Source organism: Ovis aries, chromosome 10, assembly GCF_016772045.2.
Source record: "Ovis aries strain OAR_USU_Benz2616 breed Rambouillet chromosome 10, ARS-UI_Ramb_v3.0, whole genome shotgun sequence".
Lineage (NCBI taxonomy): Eukaryota > Metazoa > Chordata > Mammalia > Artiodactyla > Bovidae > Ovis > Ovis aries.
In genome coordinates, this window is record NC_056063.1 from 64,709,624 (window position 1) to 64,725,994 (window position 16,371).

Here is a 16,371-nt window from a genome sequence, read left to right on the forward strand (position 1 = left end):
AGGCACTCTATCTATCAGATCTAGGCCCTTAAATCTATTTCTCACTTCCACTGTATAATTATAAGGGATTTGATTAAAGTCATACTTGAATGGTCTAGCGGTTTTCCCTATTTTATTCAATTTGAGTCTGAATTTAGTAACAAGGAGTTCATGATTTGAGCCACAGTCAGCTCCTGGTCTTGTTTTTGTTGACTGTATATAACTTCTCCATCTTTGGCTGCATAGAATATAATCAATCTGATTTCGGTGTTGACCATCTGGTGATGTCCATGTGTAGAGTCTTCTCTTGCGTTGTTGGAAGAGGGTTTTTGCTATCACCAGTGCATTTTCTTGGCAAAACTCTATTAGTCTTTGCCCTGCTTCATTCCGCATTCCAAGGCCAAATTTGCCTGTTACTCCAGGTGTCTTGACTTCCAACTTTAGCATTCCAGTCCCCTATAATGAAAAGGACATCTTTTTTGGGTGTTAGTTCTAAAAGGTCTTGTAGGTCTTCATAAAACCGTTCAACGTCAGTTTCTTCAGCGTTACTGGTTGGGGCATAGACTTGGATAACTGTGATATTGAATGGTTTGCCTTGGAGACGAACAGAGATCATTCTGTCATTTTGAGATTGCATCCAAGTACTGCACTTTGGACTCATGTGTTGACCATGATGGCTACTCCATTTCTTCTGAGGGATTCCTGCCCGCAGTAGTAGATATAATGGTCATCTGAGTTAAAATCAGCCATTCCAGTCCATTTTAATTTAGTTTAGTTCTAGAATGTCGATGTTCACCCTTGCCATCTCTTGTTTGACCACTTCCAATTTGCCTTAATTCATGGATCTGACATTAGCTGTGAAAAGAAAAGAGGCAAAAAGCAAAGGAGAAAAGGAAAGATATAGGCATCTAAATGCAGAGTTCCAAAGAATAGCAAGTAGAGATAAGAAAGCCTTCTTCAGCAATCAATGCAAAGAAATAGAGGAAAACAACAGAATGGGAAAGACTAGAGACACTTCAAGAAAATTAGAAATACCAAGGGAACATTTCATGCAAAGATGGGCTCGGTAAAGGACAGAAATGGTGTGGACCTAACAGAAGCAGAAGATATTAAGAAGAAGTGGCAAGAATACACAGAAGAACTGTACAAAAATGATCCTCATGACTCAGACAGTCATGATGATGTGATTGCTAATCTAGAGCCAGACATCTTGGAATGTGAAGTCAAGTGGGCCTTAGAAAGCATCACTACAAACAAAGCTAGTGGAGGTGATGGAATTCCAGTTGAGCTGTTTCAAATCCAGAAAGATGATGCTGTGAAAGTGCTCCACTCAATATGCCAGCAAGTTTGGAAAACTCAGCAGTGGCCACGAGACTGGAAAAGGCCAGTTTTCATTCCAATCCCAAAGAAAGGCAATGCCAAAGAATGCTCAAACTACCACACAATTACACTCCTCTCACATGCTAGTAAAATAGTGCTCAAAATTCTCCAAACCAGGCTTCAGCAATACATGAACTGTGAACTCCCTGATATTCAAGCTGCTTTTAGAAAAGGCAGAGGAACCAGAGATCAAATTGCCAACATCCACTGGATCACGGAAAAAGCAAGAGAGTTCCACAAAAACATCTATTTCTGCTTTATTGACTATGCCAAAGCCTTTGACTGTGTGGATCACAATAAACTGTGGAAAATTCTGAAAGAGATGGGAATACAGACCACCTGACCTGCCTCTTGAGAAATCTGTATGCAGGTCAGGAAGCAACAGTTAGAACTGGACATGGAACAACAGACTGGTTCCAAATAGGAAAAGGAGTACGTCAAGGCTGTATATTGTCACCCTGCTTATTTAACTTTTATGCAGAGTACATCATGAGAAACGCTGGACTGGAAGAAACACAAGCTGGAATCAAGATTGCCAGGAGAAATATCAATAACCTCAGATATGCAGATTACACAACCCTATGGCAGAAAGTGAAGAGGAGCTAAAAAGCCTCTTGATGAAGGTGAGAGAGGAGAGTGAAAAAGTTGGCTTGAAGCTCAACATTCAGCAAACGAAGATCATGGCATCTGGTCCCATCACTTCATGGGAAATAGATAGGGAAACAGTGGAAACAGTGTCAGACTTTATTTTGGGGGGCTCCAAAATCACTGCAGATGGTGATTGCAGCCATGAAATTAAAAGACGCTTACTCCTTGGAAGAAAAGTTATGACCAACCCAGATAGCATATTCAAAAGCAGAGACATTCCTTTGCCAACTAAGGTCCGTCTAGTCAAGGCTATGATTTTTCCAGTAGTCGTGTATGGATGTGAGAGTTGGACTGTTAAGAAGGCTGAGCACTGAAGAATTGATGCTTTTGAACTGTGGTGTTGGAGAAGACTCTTGAGAGTCCCTTGGACTGCAAGGAGATCCAATCAGTCCATTCTGAAGGAGATCAACCCTGGGATTTCTTTGGAAGGAAGGATGCTAAAGCTGAAGCTCCAGTATTTTGGCCACCTCATGTGAAGAGATGACTCATTGGAAAAGACTCTGATGCTGGGAGGGATTGGGGGCAAGAGGAGAAGGGGACGACCGAGGATGAGATGGCTGGATGGCATCACGGACTCGATGGACGTGAGTCTGAGTGAACTCCGGGAGTTGGTGATGGACAGGGAGGCCTGGCGTGATGCGATTCATGGGGTCGCAAAGAGTCAGACACGACTGAGCGACTGAATGGAACAGAACCGAACTGAAGATGTTAAATTAAATAGCATTTACACACAGCAACACAGGCAGATTATAAATATACACATATCCATTTAACTGTTAATTTTACCAGGAAACCATACTCTAAGCTCAAATTTTAGCTTTATGACAATTAACAAGTAACAATCATCTCCTTACCTCAAAATTTTCCAAACTAATAAAACCATTACTAAAATAGTTTGAAAGTATGCTTTAAAAAAATTGGAGCAATGTGTTTTAAGCTTTGCTAATAGTTTCTAGAGTATACTGTACAACTGGGCTTCCCAGATGGTGCTAGAGGTAAATCACTCTCCTGCTAATACAGGAGACATAAGAGATGGGAGTTCAATCCCTAGGTTGGGAAAATCACCTGGAGGAGGACATGGCAACCGACTCTGGTATTCTTGCCTGGAGAATCCCATGGACACAGGAGCCTGGCTGGCTATAGTCCACAGGGCTGCAAAGAGTCAGACACAACTAAAGCAACTTGGCAGTCACTCACACATACTATACAACCAGGATCTATAATACCTCTTAGATTATATAATGTCAACTGCATGGAAAGGCCTTGTAAAACAGAATGCCTTAGGAGATAATGAAATAATGTGGAAATGATATTAAAAAATTCTGCTTTACTACTTATTTAATTTTTTGGATCAACATTGCATTAAGAACACGTTAGACATTCAATTTCCAGTTTTATTGAATATTGACAAATTAAAAAGTCTTCTTGAGCCTCACACAATTCAGAATTTTTGACATCATATATAAAAAAAATTATGATGCAAATTGGCAAATTGCTTAGCCTGATAATTCTTTTACTTTATGCTTCATGTATTCACAGATTTAATCATCATGGACCATATTTTAAATAAGTATTACAGTAATTTTGTATCAGCGCTTTGTCTCTTATCTCCTTCTAGTCTTTCATTTATTGTAGATAAAATGATTAAATTATCCATATCTTCTTCCTATTTCAAATGGATTATGCAATTAATCAAAATAATGTGCTGCTCTCCAAATGTAACGTGTGGAAAGAATATTGACAAGCAGCACAGTCTTTATGAGAATGGTCTTTTGGAGACTAGCTATGGTTTTGTATTCTGATAGTTCCCACCAGATGGCAAAGGAGTTTGCCCTATTAGGGCAAATCAAGAACAATTTTATTTTGGTGTTATCATTTGAGACATGTAGAATCCTCATTGTGTAAAATGTATGTAAAACTGTAACTGTAAATTTATGCATAAAATTTTAAAATGCATAAATTTTTATTGAGATCAGGACTGTACTCTATGAAACAAGAACTAAATATGCCAAGTCTATCATCAGTTAGGGAATCCTATCACTACTTGGAACATCAAGCTTTAAGTCTGTGCCAAGCAAAGAACAACAATGACAAGAAGAAACAAAACAAAGGGACAACAATCAAATCTCTCTATGTATGAATTTATAGAAACGTAGCATGAAGAAAACACCAAGAGATTAACTGGTTACTTCATTGGAGTAGGAATGGAAGGGGAATATATATTTTTCCTTAAAACAACTTCTCTTGTCACTGGAACGAAATTTATCTAGAAATTAATTTGAAAAAGTAAGATAAATAACCTTTCTGTGTTTTTTCTTCTTTAAGACAAATGTTCGGGTATTACAGTATATTTATTTCATTATAAATAGATCTTTATTTCAGCTATATTATGGACATTTATATTTTTGTATAATGAAAAGTATCTATAACTGTGACATCACGGAAACTGTAAGGTATTACTTTCCCTGTTCTTCTTTTTAATGTAAAAATATACCCTGAGGCTGTAGGGTCATATCATGTTTACATTGCTCTCATTCTTCAAGTCTAATATTAATATTCCACTATGTGAGTATTATTTATGTAAATGGCATTCTGTGTTTAGACTCTAGTTTGCCTCAAGACTTTTTAATATTACATACACACAATGCTGCAATGAACAGCTTTATACTTGTAAATGACATGTTTTAATAATATCCCTATCATAAATTTAAGTAAAAAAATGTGGGTCCATATGTGTAGAATTATCTGTTTCAACCTCTTGCCCTTGATACTAATAGTGTTACTTCTACTGGGAGGACATCTCTCATATGACAAAGTCATATCCTGCTTTTAAGAAAAAGAATGAAGGTCAGAGGGCTTTTCGTGCATTGCTTTTATAAATTACCTCTAAAATAATTATTATGCCAACATAGCATATTTCAGAGTGGCATATTCTGCCACTCTTTATATATATGTATATGTCTGTACCTACTCTCATGTTTATAAATATCTGCTTTTGAATCTACATCACTATATAGGCATATGCCGACATGTATAATTACAGCTATAAATTACTACAAAACAACACTAGCTTCATAATTTTTTCATGCATCAAAATTTTTAAAATGAGGCAATACTTGATGAACTTTGAACTAAGCTTATCATAATGTAGGAATTTTATACCAACCTTTGTTGCATTCATATATGATAATATTGGGTATAAGTTAACAAAAAATCTGTGTTTAAAACTGTATGTGAAGATAACAAAAAATACTTTAAATTCTGTTTCCTGGTTACAAAAAATTGTTTGTGTGTGATCATGTTGGTTTCTTAATGTAGGAAATATAATGGCTGTTTTAACTTAAGCTAACTAAAGTGGAGAGTGAAAAAGTTGGCTTAAAGCTCAACATTCAGAAAACTAAGATCATGGCATCTGGTCCCATCACTTCATGGGAAATAGATGGGGAAACAGTGGAAACAGTGTCAGAGTTTATTTTGGGGGGCTCCAAAATCACTGCAGATGGTGACTGCAGCCATGAAATTAAAAGACGCTTACTCCTTGGAAGAAAAGTTATAACCAACCTAGATAGCATATTCAAAAGCAGACATTACTTTGCTGACTAAGGTCCGTCTAGTCAAGCTATGGTTTTTCCAGTAGTCACATATGGATGTGAGAGTTGGACTGTGAAGAAGGCTGAGTGCTGAAGAATTGATGCTTTTGAACTGTGGTGTTGGAGAAGACTCTTGAGAGTCCCTTGGACTGCAAGGAGATCCAACCAGTCCATTCTGAAGGAGAACAGCCCTGGGTGTTCTTTGGAAGGAATGATGCTAAAGCTGAAGCTCCAGTACTTTGGCCACCTCATGCGAAGTGTTGACTCATTGGAAAAGACTCTGATGCTGGGAGGGATTGGGGGCAAGAGGAGAAGGGGACGACCGAGGATGAGATGGTTGGATGGCATCACTGACTCAATGGACGTGAATTTGAGTGAACTCCGGGAGTTGGTGATGGACAGGGAGGCCTGGCGTGCTGCGATTCATGGGGTTGCAAAGAGTTGGACACGACTGAGCGACTGAACTGAACTGAACCAGTAATAGTATAATAAACCAGTATGAAATAGTGAAAGATGGGCTCAAACCAAAAAGTCCTCTTTGCTTGCACTATTTTCTATCGTTATTTTTTACATATTGAAGTAATAATATGTTGTAATTAGAAGTAATCTTACAGAGTTAAGATAAAAATATTACTCTTGAAGATCTATGTCTCAAGAATCAAAGATATGCCCTGGTCAAAAATTATGTGGGGTTAGCCTCAGTGTGAGTTTATATGAATAAAGTAAAGGATTCTTCAGTTGTTAAATCCTCCTTGTGAAATTTCCTTTTTGTTGATGAACTACTTTTTATCCCATAAATGCTATTGCCTTAAGCTCTAATTTGAGTATGAAATTTAGGCAGTATAATAAAATTTTCATTTCCTGGAGTTCAGACATAATAGTAATTCTCATTTGTGTGCCTACTACTTCTTGTCCCTATACCCTCAACTTCTGAATTTTGAGCTCCTATTTGACGGCTTTTTTCAAGTGGAAATATTGAGAACTGGATTGTTGGTGTGTCCTTAAAGAACTGACTTTGCTTCTATATCCCACAATAACCTAAGAATCTTATTGGTTTGGAACCAAATTAGTAATGGGTGGGAGAGGAGATAGATTTCTTTTTGGAAGATTTCTGGACTATAGCATTTAGTATACATTTCAGCATCAACCACCTAGGTTGCTTAACCCATTAGTTATGATTTCTAAGTCTGAATTAACTGTGATTTTTTTTTCTCCAAATCTAAGTTTTCTTTTAAGATGTAGTTTTATTTAGGGATCTCTTTTCCAATTCTTCACTTCTCAAATACTTTATCTGCTATTTCTAGAAAAGTGTATATATACTAAATTACAGTTCTTTTCATTCTAGTTATGTTGGGGTTAACAAATTTAAAAAAAAAACACAATTCAAACAAGATACCATCTATATTTTTTCTATGATCATTGCAATTTTCACCTAAAGAAATGGCACATGAATACCAATATCGTCTATGGATGTATAAATAGTTAGTGATCTTGCAGTTTGGAGAAGGAAATGGGAACCCACTCCAGTACTCTTGCCTGAGAGTTCCATGGACGGAGGAGCCTGGTAGGTAAATCCATGGGGTCGCAAAGAGTCGGACATGACTGAACAACTTCACTTTCACGTTGCAGGCCTCACCTTGCAGGTCTTCACGTTTTTTCATTGTACCCAGGTTTAGAACAGATACCCACCACCCACCACACACTTTTCCTCATCAACTCTTCCTACATGTGAAACATCTAAGGTTTCACAAAGGATAAAAGTATATGTCCAAATACTTTTCAGGGTATTTTGCAAACAAACACAGATTCTTAGGAGGAATTCCAGTGACAAATGTTGATGTGAAAGAATTTCCTAGGGTTTTGCAAGTGTATATACAATTACTTTTTCTCTTTTCCCTTTTTTAGGCTCATTAGGACCAAAGAAAGGAAATTCAATTAAGATTAAGGTCATTGTAGGTGGCCTTAAATCAATAGTGTATTTCATTAGGTTGGGTTGTCTTAAGCTGATGAAATCCCTTGCTTTTTTGAGACCTGATCTGCCTCACTCATACCTTACTGATATCAGCAATGTTTTTAGATAATAAAAATATTTTTGTTAGGAGAATATTACTCCCAGGCAGAGTGGTGAACAACTAAAGGAGGCTTTTGCCCATTAGCATATGTACTGTAATTCTGAAAGCTATAGAATATATGCAAATTATCAGGTTAATAAATCTTCCCATTCAAACTTGTGCTGGAACAACTGGGTGAGATTAAAATTTGTTTCATTTTTGCTGTCAGATATGAAAGAATAGAGGCAATCTGAGTCACTTTAAACCTCAGGATAATTTGGTATATGACAGATATGAATAACCAATTTCCAACTTCCCAATTTACGACACTGTTTTAATTTTGGTTGACACATATTTGTTCCTGAATTCACTATGCTTATTTACATAGATACATTGTGTTTTAAAAATACAGAAACTTCCTTCATCCTGTATTGATTTCTTAGATGGAATATTTATTTTAAAAAATTGCTTAAGCCATTGTTTTATAGAGATGATTTTCTTAGTGTTAAATCATCTTTCTAGAGATCAGTATAACTAAATGTTGTTAATCTGAAACAGTAAGAACAAGCAGAATTGAAAATTGTATTTTCTTTATCAACAGTGGCATATAGACTATCAAACCTAATAAAAAAAATATTACCTAACATGACTCTTTTACTTTTAAAGAAATGATTCTATTATGTTTGCATTTTATATTCTGAGTAAAATCTTATGGCTTGTGACCAAGGAGTGTCCTTTCAAAGGTGTCATTGTCAGAGCAAATTAATTCATGGCTCACACTATGCACTGTCAGCATCTATTGCTATAGTTTTTTTCTTCTACCCTGTCATTCAGATTAATAACATAAGTGGTGCTATGCTTACAGCTTTCTTCCCCTTGTCATTTGACTCAGAATCTCCTTTGCACAAGTAGTTTCTCTTCAGCAAATTTAAATGTACTGCAATATATTTTTGTTTAGTTAAAAGTGCTATACAGTCATTTCTCTTCTGACTACTCTTATTAAAACAAATTTAATAGATCTTTTTGTGTTGTAGGCTTTTATTTCCTAAACACTTCATTACAGAAGATGAGGTCTTGCAACCTTATTTGGTCATAGTCTGACACCTTTTAAAATGAGCTCATTACTAAAAACATTAAGGTATTAACAACATACACAGTATAGTCACTTTTCTTAAATCACATATTTATGAAATTCTTGCCAGGTGTTTGTGGAAACCATCCACGCAGTATGAATCTAGGTGTAAAATACAGTGAAAGTAATGAATTTTGCTATATTCAAGCATAAGTGTACTCAAAGATACGTGTTTTACTACTAAATGTCTGGGCTTTCCTGGTGGCTCAGTGGTAAAGAATCCATCTGCCAATGTGGGAGACGTGGTTTTAACACCTGGGTCAGGAAGACCCCTGCAGAGGGAAACGGCAGCCCACTCCTGTATTCTTGCCTGGGAAATCCCATGGACAAAGGAGCCATGGGATCCTACAGGAGCAGGCTGCATTCCATGGGGTTGTAAAAGAGTCGGACACAACTTAGCAACCAAACAACTGCAACAAGAACAGCTAAATGTGTAGTTGTTAGGTTCAAAAAGAATTCAGTCATTGTTCCACTGAACAGGCAAAAGACCAGAAACCTTAGAGTGATCTTCAGTCATAAACAAGGAAGCTCACAAACCAAGATCAATAATTTATGGAAGACTCAGGCTAGACTTGCATTTTGAGGATGCTGATAAACATTTTAATCTAGGTGTCGATTGAAAAAAAATCCACAAGGTGAGGGCTGTGAATTCAGTTTTCTTGGGGAACTTACTGAGGACTATAGCCAAGAGACAGCCTCTCAAATAGCTCTGAGGAGCTATTCTAAAGGAGGGAGGTCAGTATGTATGTGATTTTAACAAAGGATTTACATGCAATCAAGCACACATCTTAGTAGAAGTTTGAGGCTGCTCATGAGGAGCAGGCGTCTCTGCTAATAATTTTAGAGTTTTTCTAGGTTTGAGAAGATGCAAGAAACTGGATTCATAAAATACCTCTAACTATTTTAGGCCTGTTCTGCCTGATTTTCCCAGAGCACTGTCTTATTCCTGATCTCCACTGTGAACTCCTTCAAGGTGTGTTAAAGTCAGTGACTGCAGTGGCTAGTGACTTCATTCTTGTAGAACTGAAGAGCAAGAAACATCTTTTAGTTGCCGTCATGTGTGTGTGTCAAGTCATTTTAGTCACATAAGACTCTGCAACCCTATGGACCGTAGCCCACCAGCCTCCTATGTCCATGATATTCTCCAGGCAAGACTACTGGTGTGGGTTGCCATGCCCTCCTCCAGGGGATCTTCCTAACCTGAGGATCGAACCTGCATCTCTTACATCTCCTGCACTGGCAGGTGGGTTCTTTACCACAGGCACCACCTGAGAAACCCCCTTTTAGTTTGCATAAGAAACAAAAAATACTTCAGACATTTCAAATACATTATAACTGTTGGAAGCTCTGGTTTTGAAGTCTGGGCACTGCCACAGGCTTCAAGTTCATGCTATTGCATCAACCCAGAAATCAACAAGCCACAATAGCAGCCACTCAGCATTTAGGATGCTGCAGGAAACCATTGTTATTTCATAGCTGCCCTGCACTCACATGGTTTGTTCATACACACTGGAACAGAGGCTTTTTGTTGTGCAAACTAGTATCAGTCTCTACTGCAGCTGCAGGGTGAATAGATACTGCCTCCCTCTGCCTTCCTGATCTGGTATGGGCTCATTTACTGGGGACAACCAAAATCACATCTCAAACTTTCAGGAAAGAGAGTCTGAAAGTGTAGCTTTTAGCCTGTCTGTACCTTGCAAAATTGTGGGAGAATAAAGTGATGGGACTGAATGCTGAGTATCTGTAGTTGACAACCAGCAGGACAAATATTTCACTGACATACGAGGCACTGTTATGTGAGAAGCTGGAAATGTTTACTTTCCAGGCTGAATGAGAGTCATAGGAAGAGCTCTTCATTATTGTATTATCCTTTTCAATTATCTTCTTCAGTTCCATGTGAACTCTCTTCCTTTAAAGAGAGAAATGAAAATTAGAACATCTAGAACATCTGGAACATCTAGGTCATTTCATTAGGATCCTGGAGGGAGGCAGATAAGACATTTAATCTCTACAGCTCCCTAGGGTTTCCCAGTGAGTCTGAAGAGCTATGGTTTTCCCAAAAGTGCAGAAAATGCCAAGGGATTTGGTCTCTCCCAAATCTTCCATGGTAACACTAGGGTTTGGAAAGAGACCACTTGGTAGTCTTTTTAAATTCTTGGTGAAATCTCCACCTTTTGTGTGTACATAGAATCTATGACTTTTTCCAACCAATAGAAACTGGCAGAGATGATGGACTATCATCCGGCCATTACATAACATTGCAATGCCATGCATGCAATTAATTCTGTTGAGCTATTTCTCTTAAGCCATTTCTCTTGAGCATTCTACAGTTCTGAATATTTCTGCCCTTTCCAAGAGTGAGCTATAAGAAAAAGTACTTTATGATTTTATTCATGTTTTTGAATAAAAACCATAGTTTTAAACCATAGTTTGCCTGTATTAAAGTAAATATATTTTCAAATACCATATATGATGTGCCAATGTAATAGAATAGATATGTTGCATTTTTATTAATATATGCTAAGTATTGTGTTTGTGTGCTCAATCGCTCAGTCATGTCTGAGTCTTTGTGATCCAAAGGACTGTAGCCTGCCAGGCTCCTCTGCCCATGGGATTTTACAGGCAAGAATGTGGGAGCCTGTTGTCATTTCATTCTCCAGGGGATCTTCCTGACCCAGAACTGAACCCTCATCTCCTGCATTGGCAGGCATTGGCAGGCATTGGCAGGCATTGGCAGGCAGATTCTTTACCATTAAGCCACCTGAATAGCAAATAGTGTATTTGCTGCTGCTAAGTCGCTTCAGTCATGTCTCACCCTGTATGACCCCATAGACGGCAGCCCACGAGGCTCCCCTGTCCCTGGGATTCTACAGGCAAGAACACTGAAGTGGGTTGCCATTTCCTTCTCCAATGCATGAAAGTGAAAAGTGAAAGTGAAGTCGCTCAGCCGTGCCCGACTCTTAGCGACCCCATGGACTGCAGACTACCAGCCTCATCCATCCATGGGATTTTCCAGGCAAGAGTGCTGGAGTGGGGTACTATTGCCTTCTCCGAAATAGTGTATTTAGACTATATCAAAAGTGTACTGTTAAGGATTTCATTGAATCTGAAATTATGTTTAATGAAGTAACATAAAATGAAATAAATATAACTTATTTAGCACTCTGTGCAGAACTAAATACAAGCTAAAGTGGTACCAACTGTCTTTAATAATATTTTCTTTATATTCAATAGTCTAACTCAGTATTCATTTTGCTCTGAGAAAACTGCTTTTCAGTATTTATTCTTTTTTTTTTTTTCACTGTGGCATGATACAGTTATACACATGAAAGCCAGTTTTTCATTTCATACAACATAAACTTTAATATATTCAAGCTCTGTTGGTCCCCAAATTGTGTTTTACAAAATGAAATTTTAGGTAGAAAGAAAAAACAATCCTTTGATTAAATACATGTGAATAACACTTGATTAAACTGTTTCTGTTCATGTGTTTGGTTGTTTAGTGTTTTTGAATTACGAGTAGTTATACCTTGTATTATTGTGCTTTGCTTTATTGTGCTTTTTACAAATTGAGGGCCTGTCACAATCCAGGGTCAAGCCAATCTATGGCGCTGTGTTTCCAATAGCATTTGCTCACACGGTGTCTCTGTGTCACATATTGGTAATTCTCACAATATTGCAAGCTTTTCGTTATTATTATATTTGTTACAGTGATTTGTGATCAGTGGTCTTTGTTATTACAACTATGCCTCTCTGAAGGCTCAGATAATGGTTAGCATTCTTTAGCAAGAAAGTATTTTATAATTAAGTTATGTACATTGTTTTTTTAAGCATAATTCTATTGTACACTTAATAGACTACAGTATAGGGAAAACACTTTTTATATTCACTGAAAAACCAAAAAATACATGTGACTTGTTTTATTGCAATATTCACTTTATCGCAGTGGTCTAGAACCAAATCCGCAGTTTCTCTGAAATGTGGCTGTATTTGACTGTTTTATGTCCATGCATCTGTGAACCTTGACTGTGTCTCAAGAAGGAAAACCTATTGAGAAGATTAATTTCTCACAGCTATTCAACTAAAGTAAGCTTCCTTCAAGGAACAGCTAATATTACATAGCGTCTGAGTTCCCCAAAACATGCCTGAAGAATCTTTTGTCTAGATAAATGTAAAATATCTCTTTCCAAAGTTTCTAGAAAGTCTTAAATATTTTAAACATTGTATTATATCCTGTTTGCCTAATTCAGTATAGGAACAAATAAAACAGATTCTTTCATGTTTATGTACAACCTACATAAACACTATATATTTTTATTTGGTAACATATATTGAAGGTTATCTATGCAAATAGCACATGGACTATGTTGCCCACGTTGTTAAAACTTTAGAATATTGATAATAAAAGTTAAATATGCATTATTTTCCACATTTTCTACATACACATAAATTGCAAATTAATCTAATTATTTTTATAATAGCAGTATTCTTTTAGTGTAACAGAGTATTTTAACAAACTTCTGTTTAAAAATAATTAAATACAATACACTATTTCAGTTATTGTGTAAAATATACCTGAAATGATTCAGCTCAGATTCCATGTAAATATTTAAAATAATGAGTTGAATGATATCTTCATTTGCTTGATTAATCATTTTAGACTTTCCTGAGTTTTAATATATTTGAGATTTTCTCCTTTAAATAAATGCAATTTCAAAAATCAATATATGCATTATAATATGATTAATTCAAATTGAATATTTTTGTGGAAAGAGAAACTAGGAAAAGTCTAATGGACTATTCACTGTGCAACAGAGCCTGAGACTAAATATTAAGAAAAAAATCCACATAATGAAAAATGTATAAAGAAATAGAAGAGAATAAAAGACAACTATAAATAGATATAAAAAATCAGATCAATTTTATAACTATAATTATGCCCAGTCAACCCTAAAATTGAAGTATATGTAAAAGGTTTTCAATTCTATGTATTATTTTTTTATCTTAAGTTTTATACTAGTCAGGTTGAGTTATTTTAAACAACAGCAGCAGGTTTTGATCTCTACACAGGCCATTTAAAACTTTCATGTAAGTGTGTCTATATTAAAGACAATAATGGCTGAGAAATACTCCATTGTGTATATGTACCACAGCTTTCTTATCCATTCATCTGCTGATGGACATCTAGGTTGCTTCCATGTCCTGGCTATTATAAACAGTGCTGAGATGAACATTGAGGTACACGTGTCTCTTTCAATTCTGATTTCCTCGGTGTGTATGCCCAGCAGTGGGCATACACATAAGGCAGTTCTATTTCCAGATGTCCATCAGCAGATGAATGGATAAGAAACTGTGGTACATATACACAAGGGAGTATTACTCAGCCATTAAAGAGAATATATTTGAATCAGTTCTAATGAGATGGATGAAACTGGAGCCGATTATACAGAGTGAAGTAAGCCAGAATGAAAAACACCAATATAGTATACTAACACATATATATGGAATTTAGAAAGATGGTAATGATAACCCTGTATGTTAGACAACCAAAGAGACACAGATGTATAGAACAGAATTTTGGACTCTGTGGGAGAGGGAGAGGGTGAGATGATTTGGGAGAATGGCATTGAAACATGTATACTATCATGTAAGAAATGAATCACCAGTCTATGTTCAATACAGGATACAGGATGCTTGGGGCTGGTGCACTGGGATGACCCAGAGAGATGATATGGGGAGGGAGATGGGAGGGGGCTTCAGGATTGGGAACTTATTTACACCCATGGTGGATTCATGTTGATACATGGCAAAACCAATACAGTATTGTAAAGTAAAATAAAGTAAAAAAAAAAAAAAAGAGGTTAAAAAAAAAGACAGTAATGACATACTTTCCTTTCAGTGAAGCCAATAGGCTTTGTTGCTAATAATTAAATATATATATATATATATATATATATTATATATAATATGTATATTTGCCTACAATCCAGAACTGCAAATTGGTATCTTAGGAAGGGCAAGCTATTCAGGGAGAGTCAAGATATTTTCAGTACAAAATCGTACCTTAGATATTGACCATAACTATTTCTTAGGCAAAAGATATAATCTTTTAAAACACAAAGATATAAAGAGTGAGATTTTTCAGACACCAAGATAGGTAAAATAGGCAGTGTTAAGTACAAATTCCCTTCGTCTTTAAGGGAATAGAAATTACTTGTAAATTATGATTGTCTCTTTCATTATTTTGTAAAATATCAGTCATATTTGCATACTTCAACATCATTCTGAATTTGGTGGTAACTTTTTTCAAATAGATGTAAATCTTTATTTTGGAGAAAAATCTCATTTAATAACAAAACCAGCATGCAAGTGATTCACTCTTAGGTGAATCACACAATATAATACTTATAATAATTTTAACATATTAATAGGTCCGGCTAGTCAAGGCTATGGTTTTTCCAGTAGTCATGTATGGATGTGAGAGCTGGATTATAAAGAAAGCTGAGCACCAAAGAATTGATGCTTTTGAAGTGTGGTGTTGGAGAAGACTCTTGAGAGTCCCTTGGACTGCAAGGAGATCCAACCAGTCCATCCTAAAGGAGATTAGTCCTGGGTGTTCATTGGAAGGACTGATGTTGAAGCCGAGGCTCCAATACTTTGGCCACCTGATACGAAGAGCTGACTCATTTGAAAAGACCCTGATGCTGGGAAAGATTGAAGGCAGGAAGATAAGGGGACAAACAGAGGATGAGATTGTTGGATGGCATCACCGACTCAATGGACATGGGATTGGGTGGACTCTGGGAATTGGTGATGAACAGGGAGGCCTGGCATGCTGCGGTCCATGGGGTTGCAAAGAGTTGGACACGACTGAGTGACTGGACTGAACTGAATATATATATAACTCTATTTGATGTAAGAATACCTCCAGTAGTGTTCAGTCAATGAATTAGAGCTTTTCTGATATGAATTTCCCTTTGAATCATTAATTTAAGACTTTTGTTCAGAAAATAGACTACATGGTAATATGAACTTTCAAGACCAATTATTTGTACTATACTTCTCAGGTTCAATTTCTGTTGCATCTTGCATACTTATAGAAACTTTACTTTTTGTTGTTTATAGGTTAGACCCATAGCTATTAGATTAGCTTGTGGCTTACGAAAAATATGGTTATAAAAATATCTCCTTATAATCACAGAAAAAAACTCTATCTTGGGAATTTTGATTAAGACACAAGAGAATCTACTGAATAGTACTGGGACATTAGGCAACAGTAACTTAGCTTATATTAACCCTGATGCATGAGAATCATAATTTACAAGTAATTTCTAGTAGTGTCCTAACTTCAGTTATAATCTCTGTGATGCCCAGCAGGAAACCACGGACACTGTTCTCAAGCTCCATGACAAGCCTGTCTGTCTTTAATAATATACACCTATTTTTCTGTAGTTAACATGATCCTTAGAAAAACAATGGTGCAAACTCACAATAAAACATTTTTAAATTGCCACCATATCCAATTACTGTGTGAACTGTCAGCAATATATCCTATGATGTCTTACCTGTCTAATAAATAGCATCATTCTAA